Here is a 19,470-nt window from a genome sequence, read left to right as displayed (position 1 = left end):
GCTGATGTTCTTCTTGTACTGATAGCCCTGCGCATTACTTGTAGGATTTTAGATTAAAAATCCAATTTCAAACTATGTATTAAAACAACACTTTATAAATATATTTCATTGATTTCTTTGACAAAGTGTAATTCCAGATTAAAAATTGCAGTACACTAAAAACATACCTAAAGGATGATATGTAAATGCCATTAATTAGGTTTATGAGATCATTTACATATAAATTTCCAAAAAAATCAACCTTGATTTCAAGTTACAGTTTAGAAAATGATTATTTGATTTGCTAATCAACATTGATGTGAGCAGAAGTCCTGAGAAGTGTGATTTTGGTCCTATCCAAATGACTAATTCTTCTGGGGTTTTTTTTTTGTTTGTTTGGTTTTTTTTTAAATCAAAGTCTCTAAAACTTCCACTTTTAGAATACAAACCAATAATTCTTCCAATATTTCCACTTTAATTTATAGATCTTGAATAACAATTACTAATCCTTCCAAGATACTAATGTATATTTCCTCTGTATGCAGGTTATCTTTGGAAACGTAGGGTCTTTTGTTCCTTCGTAATCCGACTTTGAGAATGTCAGGTATGTCCCAGTGTGTTAAAAAACTCTCTGCCATCTATAATCCAGTTTTGAGATCCCTTCCCAGATGCCTTAACGCCCACCCACATCTCAGGAATTCGCATGATAAGGTGGGGCCAGGTTTCACAATGAACTCACAAGAAACTCTGGCTGATTGGGACCCACACCCAGTTTCACACCTTGGCTCAGGCGATTAGAGGATCATCAGGGGGTCATTTTGTCCCTCTGTGGGGGGTTACTCCCACTGGGTTTATATCTGGGACTCTCCACCATTTGACCTAAGAACTGAAGAAGCTTCTCGGATGAGAGGTGAAACGTCTTCAAGTAACTTAAAGAAGTCCAGACACTTTTCTTTGCAAGCTCCTTTGACTACGATGACCTGGATGACTGAGAACCTTCACAGACAGACTGAGGTGGAGTTGTTGCTGCGAGTAACACAAAAATACAAAGTTGCAAAAGCGAGTGACAGTTAAAGAATTGGAAGAAACGCTCTCTTGAGCATGTACAGACTAGAGATGGACCGATCCGATATTACGTATTGGTATCGGTCCGATACTGGCCTAAATTACTGGATCGGATATCGGAGAAAAATAAAAAATGTAATCCGATCCATTAAATATCACGAAAGCACCTCACAAAACTTGCAACACGCCGTAACTCGCCTCAGAACGTTAGCACGTCGGAGCAATATGCATCACGTGATAGAGCGGCTGTGGCATGCAGGACCTGTCGGTGGTCTGGATAGCATGTGGAGCTTCGCTAGCAACCTGGCATTTCATCTCCGACAAAGTTATCCCAGAGAGAAGTAAAGCAAGTGTGTAAGTCCATCTCTGAATGTTTGTAAAGCATTCCTAGGTTAAGCTTAACAAGCGACTGCCTCTTCTTGCTGCTACTTCAATCATGAAACTGCTTAGTGATCAGCTGATTGGCTTTTCTGTCGCGAGTCTGTCTCTCTTGTTTGTTTTTGGCCCACTTTGCACCAGAAAGAGGAAACCAGCGGATAAACAACAGCAGCACGTTTAAGCTTGATAAGCTGTTGTTAGAATTTATTTAATATTACTTTCTACTCGAGGATCTTTTTCTACGTAGCTGACGCTGGTAACTGTGCAGGGGCGGATCTAGCAAAGTTTAGCCAGGGGGGCCGATAGGGCATGAACAGGGAAAAGGGCGCACAAAGACATACTTTTCTTTCTTATTCTCATTTAAAATGTCTAGCTTTTAATAAATAATTATCTGACACCCAAAGTTTTAATTTGATGTAAAATGAATAGAAGTCAATTACTGTATATAGTAACTATTAAGTCTAATATATATACCCTAGTAAGCTATAGTACTTTTTCCTTTGGGAAGGTATCATCTGTGCAGTCTGCAATTTTGTTGAAGAAAGATGTTGAATCTATTTAATAGTTCTTGAAAAAGAATTGATTTCTGTGCATTTTTTTTTCCACACTGCATCAAATTAAGGTTGATTACGTCGATTAAGCATCATGAGGTGGAGCATGAGGGGTGGTTCCCCATTTTTTATTTATTTATTTTTGTTGTTGCTGGGAGTTGGAACCCTGTTAGTTAGGTTGGTTAATATTTACGCTGAGTACTCTTTAAAATACCAGAATAGGGAGGATGGTGTAGGTTTAAGTTTATTAGATTGATCAGTGTTGCTGAACTATGAATTTTTTTTTTTTGCATACAGGTATAACAGAATAGCTTTAGTGTAGTTTTTGTTTTAAACTTGAGTATGAACTTATACAAAATGCAGCAAGATATTTAAAAAAACAGTTTTGTTGATTAAAAAACCCTATATCGGATTCATATCGGTATCGGCAGATATCCAAATTTATGATATCGGTATCGGTATCGGACATAAAAAAAGTGGTATCGTGACATCTCTAGTACAGACTGATATAAATCTTTAATACGGCTGTCAAAACTGAGAGCATTGTCCTTGTTTCAGACTGTCCCACAACATTATCGGCTTTGTGGACCACTTTATTGAGCCAGTTGGCATCTGCAAACTGCAACCTGCTGCCCCAGCATGCAACAGCAAAGAGGATGGCACTGGCCACAACAAACTCATAGAAAATCGTCAACCACCTCAGAAAATTACCTGGGCACTCTCGAGTGCAGTAGTGTTTTTTACCCAGTCCAGTTTATTTTCAGTGTGTACTTATATTTACAGTGCTCCACTATGTCTGCATTGACCCCTTTGATTAAAACAGGGGTCACGGGTTTCCTGGTCTTCCTAAAGTACAAAATCAATTATTTGGTCTTTTTCACTTTAAACTGCAGAAGATTTTGCTCAGACTACATGACAAAGGGGTCCACCACAGCCTGGCACTCATCACCCTCAGTGATGCATCCAACCACCGCAGAGTCATCAGAAAATGATGATGGCAGGTCTTGCAGTGGCTGAAGTTTGTGATGTAGAGGGTGAAGAGAAAGGGGAGAGGACCGTCTCTTGTGATGCCACTGTTTTGCTGATCATCTTGTCAGACACCTTGTGTTGAAGATGCATTTATTGTGGTTGTCCTGTCAGGTAATCAACAATCTAGGACCAAGAGTGACCTGACTATGTCGAGAGTGATTTAGGAAAATTATGGCCAGTGCTGTGGCTAAGAATAAATAAAGCAGGCAAAAATAATGCTTTACATAAAGCATGTGTAGTCTTACCCACACTAAACGACCAATTACAGTTATTCACTGATTTATTTGATATATTAAAGGGTGTAATTCCAAATGAACATTTTTCTCATGTTTATGTTATGGATATTTATATATACTAATGTATGCTGAAAAAACATTCTTCATCAAGTTATAAATCCAAATGAGTGATACTTCACACTATCAAAATTCCTAGAGGAAGATGTGGAAACTATGTTCATTCATCAGATATACATTATTGGTAAGAAATCACATGACCAAAGCAGAGAGCACGATTGGTTGAAAGATCTGAATGCTAAGATCCCCATAGATTATATGCAGAGCTGTTAGTGTTCATTAAGTTGAAGACGGTGGAATTACATAAAGGTACGTTTAGATAAAATTAACTAATTCCTTCCAAATGGAACATCCAAATCCCTAATCCCTTGTGTTGAATTCAAATGCTATAATTCCAAGTATTGTATATAAATCACTAATGTTTAGGTTCCCGCATGAGGTTATTCTTTTGTGTGTGGTGGGGGGGTCTTTCATAATTAAAGTCTACAGTCAAGGAAGAAGTGAGTAACAAAATGCAATACTTGTTCATATGTTCATACCTTTATACCTTGTAGCACCACACGTTAAGACCTATGTAATTCTCTGTGAGCACTTATTGAATTTATTTTAATAGCCATTCAGCCACACTAACATCTTTTTTCAACAGCTCTTCTTTGCTGAAGGGCTCTGTAATGATTAGTCAAACTGAATCCATTTTTAGAAATCTGTTTCACAATAAGTGAAATTTAAATCAATTATTCATCCATTCAAATCTCTAATTCTTCCAATCCTTAAATATTATTCCCCAATTCTTCCAAGTCTTGTATCCAAAGTAACAACTATTCCAACAAATAAATACATATCATTCAAAGTTTAAACAACATAATTCCCCATTCAAAGTAATCATTTTAGTTATTTTGTAATTATATCATGAATTTAGAGGTATAAATCTTAACCTTTAAGAATTTAAGATTAGACACATAATGAATTTGTTTTGAACATACTGTCTGCAATTTTTTTTACAAGTCAAACATTATTTTGTAGACCTCCAAAAGTTGATTCTGTTAATCTTGACATAGCGTTTTGTGGGAGAAACGTTTCGTCACTCATCCGAGTGACTTCTTCAGTCTCAGCTGACTGCAGGTTTCCCCAATCTTATAAACAGTGCATTTGCATAATGACTGAAACCAGCCCACTGAAGGAACAATGGGAACTGACCTCCAAGCCCATTGTTCCTTCAGTGGGCTGGTTTCAATCATTATGCAAATGTTCTGTTTATAAGATTGGGGAAACCTACAGTCAGCTGAGACTGAAGAAGTCACTGGGATGAGTGACGAAACGTTTCTCATACAAAACGCTACGTCCAGATGAACAGAATCAACTTTTGGAAATTTACTTTCCTGGATGATTGAGAATGCATCAAGACGATTATTTTGCAGACAGATGGTAGATTTGTCCTTTGGAAGTGAAGGGAGTTACGCTCAACAGTGAGTAAACATTCATTTACACATTAGTGTAACTACATATTTACACGTATATTTCTTTATGAAAACTTATTCTTATTTTTTTTACAAAAGAGACAATTTTTAAAAAAAATTAACAACTGTCAGCAAAAATACTGATTTAAAAAATCGGAATCACCTTATTTAAGTTCAATATAAATACACGGAAGTGTTATGAAAGCCCTAAGTCAAATGAAGTCATTTTAAATGGTTCAGCATTGTCTGCATCTGCAGAGGATTCATGTGTACATGTATTTTAAAATAATGATGCCAAGCGCCTTGATAGAATTGAAAAATCAATAAATGTTTTTCACCCCTTAATGTCTTAATTACAATCATTAATTCAGAGAAAATGTAGGAAATTGACCTCCCATTCTGAATTAGACAACCCCTGAAAAGGCTCTTCTGGGACCGCAGAAGCAGGTCTTGTGTGTACTTACCCCATTTTTCTTCTTTTTACTTACCAGATTCCACGAGCCATGGATGATGTTGGCAGGGAAAATATGCGTGCTTTGTCCAAAGCATTCACGTGCTCCCCAAGTGTGCTGAACTTCCTCACCGACCCTGACATCCTCATTCCCCTCCAAGCAACTACTGTTGACAGTCCCGTTGAACAACTAGCTGCTCAGTTCAATATCAACGGGATAGTCATCGAACTGAACTTCTTGGAAAAGTTGAAGATTCAATTCTCCAAGTTGAGGCTTTCACTATACAGAAACCCCCAGCTGCGAAATTCCTGGCACATCATTAAAAAACACATTGATCGTACAAAGTATTCCAGCGAAGGGTTAGAAGTGCTCCACAGGCTGCAAGGTATTGATCTAGCTGAGCTCAATGACGGATTCAAACTCCATGTCACAGCAATCCCGAAATCCCCTTATGGGATGGAAAAGGTATTTTCCACATTTGGATATCTGTCCTTCAACACCATAGAACTCATCAATGCGATGTTGATGAACTTCATTGAGAGTCTGAGAGCGCTTCCACCAGAACAGCTTTGTAGACCCTCGCTCCAAAAGATTATCCTCCAAAACAAAGGTTACATGAAAGTCTTACCACAGGACCAGGAATTCCTGCTGCGCACTCTCGATCAATCCAAGGATTTGCTACCTGAACATGAGACGTTGGATTTACATTTCTATGTCTACAAGTTTGGCCACAGATCCCAGGAACCGCTGATTCTGTCCAACATCACTGACTTTGACAACATTGTTCGCTTGTCTTTACATGTTGCGTGCACATTGTCAACAGAGGACCCCCACACCCTATTGTTTTGGTCCAGAGCAGGGTTAGAGAAGTTGGTCGGTCCAAGAACAACTGTCTATAGTGCCATGTCAATGCACGAGTGCGCAAACATGCAGACTGAATTGGATGAACATGAGGTGGACGTCAGTCCAGTTCTGGGGTCTATTGCCGACCTGCCGTTTGCGAACCATTGGCAGTTTTACCTGGACAGTCCCCACACCCACGCTCTGGCAACGTTCCGTCACCCAGTAAGTGGCTTGATAGTCATTGGTGGGCTCAGCCACCCCAACTATACCAAGGCCCTCGAATCCCGTGCGCAGGACTACTACTTACACATGCGGGACCTTGCAAACAAGGCCATGTGCAAGTATCCCTTACGCATCGAGATGGTGCAAGCGCTGGACGCCGCGGACCTCTCATGCCTGATCGAACCTATTCCCGCTGTTCATTTCTTCTCCCTTCGTCATTTGAAATGGTTTTTAAACGAACTCCCAATGGTGATACCCTTCAAATGGGACGAGGGAGACTGTAGTATCCAGGAGATACTCTGTACATGTCTCACCTACATGGCCGACGAGCTCTGGACTCTGGGAAACGAGCACTCGGGAAAAGGTGGGTTCATCCCATCGTGGAGAGCCTTTCAGCTCGAGCTCGCGCTGGAAGAAGCTTTTTACGGCCACCCTTTGTCCAATGTGGACAATGTCTACTCCTCAGCAATGGGCACTAGTTCACGTCATGAGTTCAGTGCCACTCATATCAGGGGGTTCATGGCGCTTGGCTCTGCCACAGTGCCAACAAGTGAGGACACACCTCCACCTGTGTTACACTGGACAAAGGATGCTCTCCAGACCCATCGAATCCACAGGCTGTTCTCTCTTACATGTAACATGGAGGCTGAGCCTTCTGTAGTTGGCCCTTCACTTGTAGTCCTTCTCCTCCAGGATCTTTTCGGGAGAAACGAAGAGATCCCCATCTCTGCGCTCCAGGGAGATAAGTGCCCTGACATTCTCAAGGGACACGTTAACCTGTCAACATTAGTAGGCAACCTTGCAACCAAGGACACATTTCCAACTCCCTTTACATTCTCCAGGGCCAGGATCCTCATTCAAGAGGCAGGGAAAGATGTGTACGAATGCCTGATGGCTGGTTTCCTGCAGCTGAAGCTTAGGTGGTTCCCCGAAATCAAATATCGTGATATCAGAGGCACGACCAAGGCCTCATGGAACTTTCAGCACTTCATTGAAGTACACAATGATCACCACGAGCCTTCAATGGAAGCACGGGCGTCAGCCATGGTTGGAGACATTGCAATGGAAATGGAGCGCCGTTCGATGTGTTATGGCCGCAAGTTGGAAAGATACCAGGAACATGGCATGCCGTGGTTGGCTGACGTTTTGAAAAGGATCCCAGGAACTGTCCCTGTACAGACCCAGAAGAACATCTTGATTCTGGCCAGTTCAATCGGAATGTTGATGAATGGTGATTATGTGTCATTTGAGAATATAAAGGACCTGCTCATCGAGAAGAATATCAGCCAATCCGAGCTGCAGAAATACAAGATCCTGTCAACTTCTCTATGCGAAAGAACATCTGGATTTACATTTTACAAGCTCCACTATGACATCCCCTACAGGATGTTGCACCGTCCATTCCTTCCAGACCAGAAAATGCGTCCAACAGTCCAGCTGGATATGGAGGAACTGAAAGCTCCTCTATTGCTAGAGGACGAAGTACCAGAGTCTGTGGTCACAAGAGCTGTGTACATGCCAGCCAACGTGAGGAGGGATTGGACTCCAGAGGAGACAGGGTTTGTCAACCCGGACTCTGCAGTCCCAGTTCTTGACGGGTACCGCAGTTATGTCCAACAATGTAAGGCCGCTGCTATGGCTGCTCGATCATACCAGGCATACGTCCAGAAGAGGAGGGAAATTTTGTTCAGAAATTTATAAGTAAACATTCATTGTGTTCTGATTCCAGATGTGACTTCACTTATAAGTTACATTCCAACCAGATCATGCTACACGTTATGTTATAGGTTCGATGCCACTTGACAGAAGTGTGATTTAAGTTATATTTCATTTCAGGTGAAAAAAGTGCTGTACTACAGCATGTGTGTTCCATGAAGAAGTTACCTTCCAACCAAAGTGTTCAAAAAAAGAGAAATCCATAAAAAGGTATAAGGAAAGGAGGAGATGTGTAAAATACTTCAAAAATATATATTTCAAATAAAAAAAAAAAACAAATAAAATGGGGGCAAAAGCCACAAGAGAATTGCATTGTGCGTCTGTCACTCTCTGTGGTGTGTTTGAGTCTCTGATTTTTAAATGCACAGCAAGTGGCTCTCTCTCTCTCTCTCTTTCTCTGTCACACACAGACACACACAAACATACACACACACACACTGAGCGGGTCACAGATAAGGGAAAAATAACAGAAATGAGGAGAGGTTTCAGTGTCAGGAGAGGGCCTGTGATGCCGGGAGATTTTGTGAGCTGAGTGCTCCCTAAAGGTCCCAGGAGGAGGAGGAGATGAGGAGGCAGCGGGCGGCTGGCTTTGGGCTGGGCCTCAGGAAAGTGATTTGTCTGTGTGGTGCCGTGTGTGCCCTGTGAAGCTTAGATGGCTGCTGCTGACGCTCTGTGTTTCCTGTCATCTCCTCGTCCACACACATGCCTTCAAGATGCAGCCTACAAGTGGAGACCAAGACATCATCGGTTGCCACAAATAATACAATCTCCTTCTGCGTCTGACATTCTCTTTGGTTTGTTTGAGTGTTTGGTTCTTAAATCCACAGCAAGTGGCTCTCTCTCTCTCTCTCTCTCTCTCTCTCTCTCTCTGTCTGTCACACACACACACACACACACACACACACACACACACACACACACACACACACACAAACAGTTAAGAGGTCAAGATTAGTCAGAAATATATATCTAATTGGTTGGTGATTGATTATTTATTGTCAGATGTGAACTCAATTCAGTTTTGCTTAGTGCCATATAGTGCCAAATTCCACCAACAGTTTCTTCGAGCTGCTTGGAAAGGTAACGACCCTTACAATAATATCAAGAAAACAGAAAAAAAATTACTATGGCCCTTGTGAGTAAATTCTAAGGTGACAATCGCAACGAAAACCTTCCTTTTAACAGGAAGAAACCTCTACCACTACCAGGCTCACAGAGGGGCTGCCATGTGCTGTGACCGGCTGGGAATCTGTCTGCATATCAATTCAATTTAATAAAACCTTACTGATACCAAAGGTTGACCCCGAAGGAAATTGGTTTAAGGGTGCCGACCTTTTGCCAGCGCCAGCTTACCCTTCCGAACATACATATATTACACAAACATCACATGGGAAGACAGTTCAGAGAGGCATAACAATGGAAAATCCACAACACGAGGAAAGACGAGGAGAAAAAAGAACTCCCCCAAGACTGAGCTCACACAGGGAGATCAGTTTGAGAACAGATAGAAACACCTCAGTACATGAATCATCACATCTTGCAACATAGAAGACATAAGCTTCGAAGGTGTTTGGCGGGGGTGGGGGATGGGGGGGGATCTGTGTCAGTGTGAATGTGACTGTGTCCTGCCGAGTGAAAGTGTCCCTTCACTTTGTTAGGTAAAAGTCAACAATCTTCGGTCGACGCGCGTGGTCTTGAATGAGGAGAGAGATACAATAAATGGTCTTTTTATCAAAGGAGAATTGTTATTCCTGTCAGCTTTTGCCTCAAGCATCCAGTCGGTGCCAAGGGGGCCGCATGAGGTGAAGATGGTAGTTGTTTTGGTTAGTGCGAAAAAACTGCTTCCAATTTACAGTAGGTCTAATGTCCGTCACTGGTGACCAGGTCTCTAAATTCCTGTTGTTCTTCTCCAAAATCTTAACCATGTAGCAGAGCCATGAGCTTTTCCAACATCTTATCCATGTTGTGTCAAAAAAACCACAGTCTGAGTACTCACAGCCCTGCCCATCGTCTATCATGTCGGCCAGCCTTGTGGGATTTTGAACAGCTGTAGCCGCTTCTTGTTTTTCTTTAAGCCAGGTCCGAGCCAGCTCAAACCAGGAGTTTGTCAGTCTTGTTAAGGGAGCAGTTGATCAAATCCATAATTCTTCTGTAGGTTTATAGAGAACAAGTCTGGTAGACTCTCTCATTATTAAAGAATAAGACAGACCATACAAAAGATATGAGAAGCCAAACAGGAAAGATAAGGGAGAAGGAGAAATTGCAACAACCTCCGTCAAAAGCCAAGAGATTCAAAGTGTTGTATTCATAATACTATTTCCTTTGTAGTATTTTCTTTTCTATTTCTATTTTAAATGTCATTGTTTTCCTGTCACACTTAGTGTGGTTCTTTCCACCTAGTTTCCCCTAACCTCCACCTACTTTCTGCTAATCACAACATCACACTGATCAGATGGCGATGCCTTTCACCCTGGTTTATCTCTGACATCAGCACCAACTATTCTGTTGTTTTTATAATTTTTTTCTACATTGCAACATAAATTTGTATGTCCAATAGCCAGATAAGAAATTAATCTAACTATAAATTGTTATCTACAAATTATATTAAGCTGTTACGTTCACACGGTTGTTAATTTTTATTTACATGTAGTTAGTGTACTGCTGCCAATGAGTTCATAACCACGTCTGTTTGAAGGTATTTTATTGGAGTATCTACCAGCAAGAATTTTGAGAATCAAAGATCATGGGTGCAGTTCCCCCCTCCAGGGGCAAGGGTACCTAGACCCGGTTCGTAGAGTACGCTTGGGGAGTGTGATTGTGTGTACAGCGTCTCTTTATGTCTGTCTCCACGTTGGTTGAGTGTGGAGTAAGTGCATATGAGAGCATGAGGGTGGGAATGGATGTTTGTATCTGTGTGTGCCTGTATGTCTGTGTCTATATGTCAGGTTGGGTATCAGACGGCACCTCTCTGGGGACATCTCAGGCCCTCCAAGGTTTGGAGGCCTATCTCCCCCCACCACCATTTCCCCTGCCAGTGGCGGACTCCCTCAGACATCGGTGCGTTGGTGGTTCTTTGTGTCTGGGGATGGGCGTCCAGGTACACACCGGCTCACTCCTTGGTGGCCGCTTATCGGGGCCTGGAGCCTGGGGCTCGCTCGGGCCACTTCGGAGGCGGGGTGCCCCCGGCCTCTCGGCCTGGGGCTCGGTCACTCAGCCACAGCTGGCTGCCGGCGGAGCTCACGGGCGCGTCACTGCAACTCCCCCTGGCTTCTGCTCCGCGGCTGCTGAGTGACGCCTCATCTGGGACTCTCCTCAGCTCTTTCTGGGACAGTGGCGCGGCTGCCCCTCTGTTGGTCTTCCTTGGTCTCTTGTGTTCTGGGGGCCTCTGGATGTCTGGAGTTTTGATCTCCTCCATACCTGTTTCATGCCCTGAAGGACGGGGCTGTGGCCCCCCCACACCCTCTAGCAGATCATTACATGAAGGAACCTTTTAAAAAAACAAGCGCATCCATGCTCACAGGTGTACACACGGGTGCTCACACACACAAACTACACCCTTTTTGGCTCCTACCTCAAAGCACACTGTGTTCTGTTGATCTTATGTGCTGCACAATAATGTTTAATATTTAGTATTTACTGTCATATTCCCATATATCATTGTGATGTTGTTTATTCTATTACTCTTGTTCTCTTCTGCTTGTTTTCCTTTTTCTTTCTCAACAGGTGATCCAGGTGATCGATAGATGCATTTCTTTTTTTTTTCTGCCCATTCTGTTGGTTTTTGTTTTTTTGCCCTTCTCCCCCGTCCCTCTTCTCAGCTGTTTCTCTTTCCCTCTTTCTTTCTTCCCTTCTTTCCCCCAGTCAAGTCTGTCCCGTATTCAGCAAATGAAAATAAAATAAACAATAAAAGGTGAATCAAATGGACCATTATGACAAGGCTGGGATGGTCAATTTGGTAAAGTAAATCCGTTGGACATCTTTCTTTGCCTTTAGACAATAATTCTGATGGCAAAAGAGCCAAACGGGACAGGCAAAAAAAAAAAAAAGAAAAAAAAAAGAGAATCAAAGATCATTTTAACAAGCTGTGATTTCAAAAGAGTTAAACATTGCAATAACACAATTCCTAAAAGCTGTTAAGATATTAATTTAATTATATTTAGTTTATTTTTAATTGCAGAAAAGTTTCCAAACGAGTCGTCTTCCGTTCCAAGTACTGGTACCATCAACTGTGTTGGTAAATTAGATCGTGTAAATTGGATGAAGAATCTGATTTGTCGTGAACTTTGGGGGGAGGAGCAATAACATCAAAGTGTGGTGAGAGTACAGCAGAGAGCAGATTTTTTTTCAAGGTAAGTGCAATCCTAACCACTAATTCTTTCATTTTGTTATGATCCTAATTGTAAACATGCACCAAACATCTGAACTACATTTAATGTTTTTGTTTATATTTCATGTATTTTTAAAAAGAATTTATCTTTCAACACAGTATTGCAAGTCCTTAGTCAAGTGGGCTCCTCACAAGAAGAGGAAAATGGATAGAAGAGCGAGTACTCCAATTCCTGAGGACCCTGTGAAAAGCAACAAACCACCACTGGTGGAAAAAGATGAAACTAGGACGCTGGAGATTTCTGAAGCCATTAAAGAGCCTCAGTCCAGCAATGATGGTGTGCCAGTGAATGTAAGTTAACAGAGTAACACAGCCAACAAGAAATGAAATATCAGATGAAATGAGTTACTGCAACAAATACTAAGAATCTCTGAGCTGATGGGAAAGGAAAATGACTGCCAATAAAGACACACAAACATAGCTACACACACATGAGCATGCATGCACCTGCACACATATGTTCATATACAACAATGTTCAGATAAAGTTCACTAAAGTTCTTGTTGTTCAACTGCAAAATCCTGTGTTTTCTTTCTCACACTGATGGAGGATGGGAAAAGTCCACAGTCATGGTATTCAAAAAGAATATAATGCAAAGATTTGCAGCTGAATGTAAGAAGCAGCATTGTAATGTAATACTTATATAATAATATTGTATACCTACTGACTATCTGAAGCACTATAGATAAAAAGTCCCATTTTAACTGTAGATTCAAAAAATCCTTTATTCAAAACATTTGTTTTATTCTTTTCTTTGTAATTCCAGATTAAAGTTATAGTACACTAACAAGATTCCTAAAGGATGGTAACCAAATGCAATTCATTAGGTTTGTTGAATTAATTACACAAAATTCCTAAGAAGTCATCCCTCATTCCAAGTTACACTGTCCTGCAATGTGTTGTAGAAATGGATTGTCTGATTTGCTAATCAAGAGTGATGTCAGAGTGATGTCACCAGAAGTCCCGAGAGGTGTGATTTGGTAAACGGTAAGTCTAATCACAATTCCTTCTATCCAAATAACTAATTCTATTTTTTTTTTAAATCCTCATCCCTAAAGGTTCCAATTTTAGAATACAAATCAATAATAATTCTTTCAATTCCAGTTATCACTCTAATTCACAGATCTTCCACTTATTGAATAGAAATTACTAATACTTCCAAAATACTAATTCATATTTCCTCTGTGTGCAGCTTATCTTTTGAAATTGGATCTTTTGTTCCTTCTTATTCCTCCTGTGAGAATGTCAGGTATGTGCCAGTGTGTTAGATCTACACCTCTTTGATTTCTCAGATTGATGGGTCTCAACTGATGCTCCTGAAATGTCATTTGTAATTCCTGCAGTGGAAATGCAGATGCAATGCGTTGCTCCCAATATAGCACCCTTTGGTCAAATCCAGAGCCACCAGGCTGAACATCCTGTAGCAGAATCTTGCAGGCAAGAGCAATTTCTCTTATACCCTTATATTTTACACATTATAATAAATCCAATGATGTTTACATTTTTTTTGTATAAACTGATAACTTTCAGGTGCAGATGTGGACATTTGGACAAACTGTTCATGTGGATAATCCTCATTGCTGTTTTTGCGATCATTGGACTCTACGTGATCATTTTGCTACTGCTTTATTACAACAACAACTTTTCATGAGTTCATCCACAAACCACTGAGCAAAAGACAATAAAAGTGTTGTTGTTCAATGTCAAAATACGTAGTCTTCATTCTCACACTGGGTTAATGCGGGATGTACTGGTTATGGACAAATCAAGTGTGTGATCATGTATGAGTTGTATAGTTTTAATGTTTTTTTTTTGGGAACAGAATGGTGTGTATGTGTAAGTTTGGTGATGGAGTTTTTATTATGAATGAATGATGAATTTTTATGAATTATTATGTCTATTTTTTTTATGCTTAAGGACAACAGATGGAAATTAGCCCTTGGCTATAATCTGGTATGTTTACATTCATGTAATTTTTTTTTACATTTATGTTCATTAACATGCACTGTCCTAAATAAATAAATAATAAATAAATAAGTAATAAATGTCAAAGGTTGTCTAACATCAAGATTTATGGTGGTTCAAACTGCAGACAAGAAAAGAAAACTACAGTGAGCAATGAGCATCTCCAAATGTGATGCTCATTGTTGTTCCCAAGACTAAGCAAAAAATGCAATGTAATATATTTGTACTAATCTTTAGCTGTTAGACTACTAAATGCTGACAGGGGTCGTTTGGATTCATATTTATGATCATTAATTTTTATAGGTTGTGTGAATGAGCAGACAAAAATGGCCCTTTTTGGGATTAATAAAGTTATGTGAGATTAGTTAAAAAGAAAAAAAATGGGCATTTGTGCAACATTTTATTTAATATTACAGAGTCAAAGTTTATTGATTTCTTTTACAAGGTATAATTTCAAATAAAATGATTCCTAATGGTAGCTGTGCAAATCTTGTTATTAAGTTAGTTGTATTAGTTACACATAAAATTCCTAATGGGTATTCCTATTTTCCAAGGTCCAGTATCCTATAAAAGACAGCAGAATTCAGTGTTCTTATTCGCTGAACGGTTGTTGTATAACAGCAAACTTTGGAGGAGTAGCAGAAAATAAATAAAGTCAAAGACTCAGCAGTCCTGTTGCTCTATTTTCACCTATAAAGCAGGACTGCAGTAGGTGGAGGTTTACCCTGGTGCAGGTGTGCGGTTTTTTTTCGCTGTAAAAAGAAGTTTTCTTCCCACGCACGATGGACACTAATGTTTTTGTCACTTTTTATGGAATCAAACTCAAAGTAAGGTCAGTACTTCCACGCTTTAAACGCTGCACGCTCATACTCTCTCCCACAATCGATATGTGATCCATTGTTGATCTGCACACAGCTGTTGTCACTAACGGCACACTCGCTTACGTCACTGTCGTGAGACATTCTCGCAAAAAATCACGGTTTTAGTAACGCAGTAACACAGTGTTACTACAGGAAAGTAACGGTAATCTAATTACCATTTTTGCAATAGTAATCCCTTACTTTACTCGTTACTTGAAAAAAGTAATCAGATTACAGTAACCTACCCATCTCTGATCGCCACCATAAATTTGTCTTTGCAGCGGAGGAGTTCTAATTATTGGAAAGAAAAATAAATGCTAGGCAAGACATACAAACATGACCACCACACCCACGCACACGCACACACACGCGCACACACACACACACACACACACACACACACACACACACACACACACACACACACACACAAAAGATCAAAAGCTATGGCGACAGCGGCAAGGAAAACCTCCCTTTTGACAGGAAGAAATCTCCAGCACTACCAGGAGGGGCTGCCATATGCTGTGACCGGCTGGGATTCTGTCTACATATCACAGATACAAAGTGTTGTATTCATAATACTATTTCCTTTGTAGTATTGTCTTTTCTATTTCTATTTTAAATGTCATTGTTTTGCTGTCACACTTAGTGTGGTTCTTTCCACCTAGTTTTCCCTAATCTGGACCTACTTTCTCCTAATCTCCACATCACACTGATCAGATGGCGATGCCTTTCACCCTGGTTTATCTCTGTCATCAGGACCAACTATTCTGTTGTTCTTATAATTTTTTCCTACATTGCAACATAACTTTGTATGTCCAATAGCCAGATAAGAAATTAATCTAACTACAAATTGTTATTTACAAATTATATTAAGCTGTTACGTTCACGCGGTTGTTAATTTTTATTTACATGTAGTTAGTGTACTGCTGCCAATGAGTTCATAAACCCGTCTGTTTGAAGTTATTTTATTGGAGTATCTACCAGCAAGAATTTGGAGAATCAAAGATCATTTTAACAAGCTGTGATTTCAAAAGAGTTAAACATTGCACTAATAAGATTCCCAAAAGCTTTTAAGATATTAATTTAATTATATTTAGTTTATTTTTAATTGCAGAAAAGATTCCAAACGAGTCGTCTTACATTCCAAGTACTGGTACCATCAACTATGTTGGTAAATTAAATCGTCTGATTGGCTGAAGGATCTGACTCATCATGAACTTTGGGGGGAGGAGCAATAACGTCAGACTGTGATGAGAGTACAGCAGACTGGCAAAGATTTGTTTCAAGGTAAGTGCAATCCTAACCACTAATTCTTTCCTTTTGTTATGATCCTAATCCTTAGTCCTTCCAATGATACAATACAAATAGCTAAACTTCCATAATTTTCATCCCTGTCCCTGGACATTCCAGTTATGTAATATACATCACTAATGCTTCCAACATTGTGCTGATGTCCTCTGTATGCAGTGCGTCTTTGGAAACATGCCATGCTATGTGCACCAAACATCTGAACTGCATTGGATGGGAAAAGTCCACACTCATGGTAGTTTATTCAAGTTTATTCATTACTTTGAAACGGTGTAATTCCAGATTAAAGTTATAGTGCAGCGATCATGGCTCAAGAATTGGCAGCTCATCTTGTAATCGGAAGGTTGCCGGTTCGAGCCCCGGCTCAGACTGTCTCAGTCATTGTGTCCTGGGGTGGGACTACTGGTGGTCAGAGGGCCTGGTGGCACCAGGGTCTGGCAGCTTCACCTCTGTCAGTGCACCCCAGGGACTAAGTAAAGCGCTATACAAACACAGACCATTGAATAAGATTCACAAAACAGATTCACTGAATGTTATTTATTATAATTACAGAAAAGACTCCTAGCGAATCATCTTCAATTCCCAGTACTAGTACCTGCTAATATAGGCAGAATTAATAATGTGATTGGCTGAAAGGTCTGTGTAGTCATGAGTTGGGGTGGGAGGGGCAGTGATGTCAGAGTGTGGTAAGAATACAGCAGACTGGAAGAGATTTGCTTCAAGTTAAGTTCAATCAAAATCACTAATACTCTCATATTTTATGATATTAATCTTTTGTCCTTCCAGAATATAAATCACTAATGCTTCCAACATTGTTCTGATGTTCTTCTTGTACTGATATCCCTGTGCATTACTTGTAGGATTTTAGATTAAAAATCCAATTTCTAACTATATATTAAAGCAACACTTTATAAATATATTTCATTGATTTCTTTGACAAAGTGTAATTCCAGATTAAAATTACAGTTTACAAAATTGCAATTTGCTAATCAACATTGATGTGAGCAGAAGTCCTGAGAAGTGTGATTTTGTTCCTATTCAAATGACTAATTGTTCTGTTTTTTTTTTGTTGTTGTTGTTGTTTTTAAAAAAAATCAAAGTTCCTAAAGCTTCCAATTTTAGAACACAAACCAATAATTCTTCCAATTTTTCCACTTTACTTCATAGATCTCGAATAACAATTACTAATCCTTCCAAGATACTAATGTATATTTCCTCTGTATGCAGGTTATCTTATGAAACGTAGTGTCTTTTGTTCCTTCGTAATCCGACTTTGAGAATGTCAGGTATGTCCCAGTGTGTTAGATCTACACCTGTTGGATTTCTCAGATTCAGTGGTCTGAACTAAAATGTCATGTGCCCTTCATGCAGTGGAAATACGGCTGCAAAGTGTTGCTCACAATCACTCAACCTTGTGTCAACTTCAGAGCCCACAAGATGAGTATCCTACAAGAGAACCCTGCAGGCACGTGCAGTTTGTCTCTTCTTAATCCACCAATTTTTTCCATAATATATAAAATTTATTTGAGTAATCGATGTGAACTTTCTTATCATAAACTTACTTTTAGGTGCACATGTTGGAGATTAATTGATTCGTGGACCTGTTGTATGCTTCTCATCACTGCTGCTGCAATCACTTTATTCTTTGTGGTGGTCTTGCTCCTGCTCCATTTCAAGAAATGCATATAATTACACACACAAACACACACACACACACACACACACACACACACACACACACACACACATTAAAATGAAGCCTAATAAAGTTTTTTTTTCTTTAACAGTGTTAATGTCCTGTGTCTTCATTATTACACTTGGTTTAGGATAAGATACTGTACACAATAGAGGTAAATAAAATACTATATACACTAGAATAACATGGAATACAAATGTTATATACAACTGAGTATAATACAACAATGCCATAAAAGAGTAATGCACTTAATGTTATTGCTATTGCACATGTGTGGATGTGTGTTTTTTATCAGGTGAAGTCTTTGTTGTGGAGTCTGACAGCAGTGGGGAGGAAAGACCTGTTAAATCTCTCCGTCCCACACTGTGGGTGTTGCAGCCACCGAAGGAGCTGCTCAGTACTGTCATCGTCTCCTGTATGGGGTGGCAGATGTTGTCCAACAGGGATGAAAGTTCTGCAGCACTATATACATATGAAGAGTATTAACAGGAAAAATATATATAAAATGCACAAATATACAAACCGGTGGGTGAGGAGGTGAATGACAGTATCATCCGCTGAAGTGGGTCCAGTGATGAGCTTACCAGGTGCTGAAACTGAGCCAGGACCAGAGGCTCCAGGGTCTTCATTAGGTGGGATGTCAGAGCCACCGGCCTGTAGCTGTTGAGGTCCTTGGGGTGTGAAGTCTTTGGCACTGGTACAACACAGAAGATTTTCCTGAACTGTGGGACTCTCCCCAGCCTCAGGATCAGGTTAGAGATATTCTACATCACCCAACACAGTTGGTCTGCGCAGGACCTGATGCCAACTTGGTTTTAATCCTCCTCATTTCCCTCCTAACCTGGGTGGTTGAGAGAGACAGGCTGGAGCCTTGTGTTAATGTGTGCTGGATGCTGTTGTTGGGGGTAGGTAGTAGTGAGCAGGGTGAGTAGTAGTATTTATTTATTGTCATTGTCAAGAACAATGAAATTGCGTTTGGGGCTTCCATACAACCCAAAAAAAGAAGAAAATAAAGTAAAGGAGGTATGAAGTGTCTGAGGTGTCAGAGGTGGAACAGCAGCTGTGGTGATGTGTGAGTCTGCAGCCGATGTTGAAAACTGCCTCATAGAGGAATCGAATCTGTTAAAGAAATGATACAGTTCATTTACATTCCCCCTGATCAGAGAATTCTGATCTTTGTGGCCCAAGATGGTTCTGAGGCCTCTCCAGACTTCGCAAACGTTGTTTTGTTGAAGCTGGTTCTCCATCTTCTGCCTGTAGCTGTCC

The 19,470-nt window shown here is 40.2% G+C and overlaps 1 long non-coding RNA gene across 1 annotated transcript; it reads left to right on the top strand.

Annotated features, from left to right (window-relative positions):
- Positions 1-16,708: 16,708 nt before the first annotated feature.
- LOC309697747 lies at positions 16,709-17,934 on the top strand. The gene is made up of 3 exons (XR_014273898.1): positions 16,709-16,743; positions 17,736-17,794; positions 17,880-17,934. It is a non-coding gene; the product is annotated as an uncharacterized lncRNA (long non-coding RNA).
- Positions 17,935-19,470: the final 1,536 nt, after the last annotated feature.

Source organism: Aulonocara stuartgranti (genome assembly GCF_965226115.1).
Source record: "Aulonocara stuartgranti genome assembly, chromosome: 20".
Classification (NCBI taxonomy): Eukaryota; Metazoa; Chordata; class Actinopteri; order Cichliformes; family Cichlidae; genus Aulonocara; species Aulonocara stuartgranti.
This window is presented reverse-complemented; position numbering and strand designations above follow the sequence as displayed.